This window comes from Sinohyriopsis cumingii, chromosome 1 (assembly GCF_028554795.1).
Source record: "Sinohyriopsis cumingii isolate HCF-2022 chromosome 1, ASM2855479v2, whole genome shotgun sequence".
Classification (NCBI taxonomy): Eukaryota; Metazoa; Mollusca; class Bivalvia; order Unionida; family Unionidae; genus Sinohyriopsis; species Sinohyriopsis cumingii.
Window position 1 is genome coordinate 114,809,178 of NC_142961.1, and position 3,440 is coordinate 114,812,617.

Here is a 3,440-nt window from a genome sequence, read left to right on the forward strand (position 1 = left end):
ATCTATTATTCTTTCTGTCAAATGTCGGAAAGTTGTTAACATATATATTATATTCATTTTATTCCCTTATTAATTACATTTCATTCTTTCTTCTTTTGCATTTGAGTTGTGCATCTCATCTTTGTACATACTTTATTACATAGACAATAACACTCGCTAACTGGGTTGATCCGTGTTAAATAAGTCTCGTCTCAGACCAGAATCAATTTTCTTCTATTTTATAAAGAAGCATTCAGCAGTATGCCGCTTCTACCATAACTGATCTATCGCTTCTTTGCCACATATTAATTCACCTTATTTCAAGAAATCCTGCACGGGATCGGTTCGTTTTATTCGTGTTCCCAATGTAAACGAGCTAAGTAGATGAGGTAATCAAGCAGCGTCTACATGACCAAAGAACAGTAAATTTTACAATCAATTTACAAGTTACAGTGCCCATGAAACGGCAAGCAGATGTAACTCTTTAAATTTTCATAAAATAAATTGCATAGTCTACCAATTCATAATTATTAAAATAAGTACTTCACCAAATAAGCCAGTAGTAAACAGATCATACAAACACTGAATCTGGTTGACCTCAGCGAGGACTGAAGTGTAACTGTAGTTTTAGGTCTCTCTGTCCCCAAATCTGTATTGGTATGAAGTGAGGCCTAAGATCCGATCTCACCTATTCAGAAAACCTGCAAATATTTCAGACAGATGTAAGAGGTTGCAAGCATCATACGACACTTTGCTCAGCCTGCGCCAACCTTTGGAATTTGTAAAATGTAGTCTTCAGTGGCGAATGCAATGTTCAATTCATTTTTATTGGCGGGGGGGGGGGGGGGCGGGTAGGACACGAATAAGCTAGCTGCACAAAATAACATATATACCGTGTCCAAAATGCAAGATATATGTCTCTAATTAAATAAATACAACACTAAAGGAATCTATCCAATACAGACTCTACATTTTTATGATTTTAAGAATTCTGTTACGGTAAATCGTGTTTGCACTTTGGGTTAATTCTAACCGTTGGAACGGTAGGTCTCTGTTCATAGTCTATACAGTATATATGTACTAAAGATTTTATTTTAGATCAACGAGAGACTGCGCCATACCCTTTCGTCCTTTCCTGTACATTAGTCTGCTCCTTCTCCTAAAAATAGCATTCCTTTCACACATTCGGTCCACCTCGGCAACTTCTGCGAAAGTAAAATATGCCTCCAAGTTGCCAGTGAGATTTGACAATGCACTTGCCGTTGACCACATTTTTCCGAACAAAAGATATGCGCAAGGTATTGTCTGAAATTTGTAAGTTATGAAGAAATTAATCTTTCTCAGCTAGATTGGAATTGTGTCAAGACTGAAGTTAATCAGCATTCAGAGTGGAGAAGAAGCTAGGTATAGGCTCGTTGATCAATACAGGTTCAGTTGTTTCTGTGGTGTAGTGGTTATCACATCTGCCTAACACGCAGAAGGTCCTGAGTTCGAGCCTCAGCAGAAACATTATATTTTGTTTGATTCTTTTGGACGTTTAATCACTGCTTTTATCACATGAAAAATACGCTGGGTTGGCCACGATTCACTATTAGCCATTTCCTCTTCCGGTTTATTAGGTAATTTTATTACATAACCTTATAAAGTTCTCAAGGCATCGACACGAAATGTCTCCACAGAATAGATAAAACGGGTCAGGATTATGGACGATAAACTAGATCAAGTTTCAAATCCAGAATAACAACACTGCTATGTATCAAATGGCAAATACACACATAACATTAGTAGACAAAATTCTACACAAAATTTCAGGATCCTAAGAAAGATTTTATGATATTTTAAGATCATTTTTATAGGTATAATGTTATTTTAATCTGTCTATCTATGTATCTTTCCACGAGAATTAGGAAAGTCGTTTACACATAATCTATTCTTACGTGTTTAAGCTCGAATAAACGGTAACACAAGAAAGAGTGAAAACCACAAGCTTTGAAACAATGTAAGAATTTTTTTAATAAAATAACTGTAGTCCGATGCCTCTCTTCTCCCAAATCTGTATTGGTATGTAGTGTGACATAAGATTCGACATCTCCTGTTCAGAAAACCTGCAAATATTTCATATAGATATCTCCGTATCATACAGTAGCGAAGTAACGGAATGGGCGGGGGGGGGGGGAGGGAGGTCGCCACAGCGCCAAAGGTCTTGGGGCGCGAAAAGATCTTTACATTTAGATCATCTTCCTTCCCCCAGGCGTTATTTACCGTACGTACACCACTCGCAACATATCAGTACACATATCGATTATTTCTATATACTTACAGGAATTCTCTTGGCTCTTAAATTGGTATTCATTAGGCACCATTTCACTTATCATTCCCCGAGACTTTTGAAGAACTTTAGTTTTGGAAGAATATTAAAGAATTTTATTCACTATATCTTTCCATCCAGTTCTCTAATGATTGCAGGCATCGATGTTTTTGCAAATATAACCAGGATCTGACCCATTCGGAAGTTGTAGCTTACCCAGAATCTCGCAATGTATTCATCTGGCCCAAATACAATCTAGCTTAAATTAGGTAATGGATGTCGACTCTGACTGTTCTGCTAGTCTCACTTCCGTCTCCCTTCTTAGAGATTCGGGACTCACTGAACCAGAAGTTCGGTCACTCAAAAGGATTCCTTTACGAATCATTGTCTTTCCTTAGAATCTCCTCTCTACGTTTTACCGCTAAATTACGTGTGACTTTCTCGAAGTAAACCTTATCTGCTCAGCAATCTTCCCAGGAGGACTAAATTTTCGCTTTTTGATTGATTATTTGGATTAGAGAGGCCATCGCACAATTGTTCATGTGCCTCTTGTTTATTCCTGCACGAAGGATGATAATTGTTCCTGGGGGAAGGAATGAGAGCTACATCCCCCAGGCGTTTATGTGCTAACAGAGCACTGTTAATTTTAGCCTCGGGTCATAGGACAGTAAGTAAGTCCTTAACGACCGGAACAACGGGATTTCATGAGTGAGAATAGACCCAACACACACTCATGTTAAATAAATGGATGTCAGGCTGCTATCGACTAGTCCATGTGCCTACAAAAGCAGTATGTGACGCCAGTTGAGATTGGTTGCCACTATGACGTCACATCGGGACACCTGCATTTGACGGGTCGAAATGGTTCTACAAGTCCGTCATGGAAGAGGAGGTCCAGGAGAAACAAGGGAGGAATGGTACCCGGCAGCAGGCGCAAACGCACATACCCCTGAAAGGCCAGCCCGTACTTAACTAAATTTACTCCAGTTATTTAAATGGACAATAACAATTCCAATATTGTGTTAGCCACCTGTGCAATTAGTCAAATCAATAATAGTTATTAATTTTCCTACATCATTCTATTTCAAGCTGGAATTTTGTGTACAAACTGTACGTCAAGAAACGCTAAAGAAATACCAGTCAACTAAGTCAA

At 38.5% G+C, this 3,440-nt stretch overlaps 1 non-coding gene across 1 annotated transcript; it reads left to right on the plus strand.

Moving 5' to 3' along the window:
- The first annotated feature begins 1,415 nt into the window (after positions 1 to 1,415).
- On the plus strand, positions 1,416 to 1,488 carry Trnav-aac (transfer RNA valine (anticodon AAC)). The gene has a single exon. It is a non-coding gene; the product is annotated as a tRNA-Val (tRNA).
- The last annotated feature ends 1,952 nt before the right edge of the window (positions 1,489 to 3,440 follow it).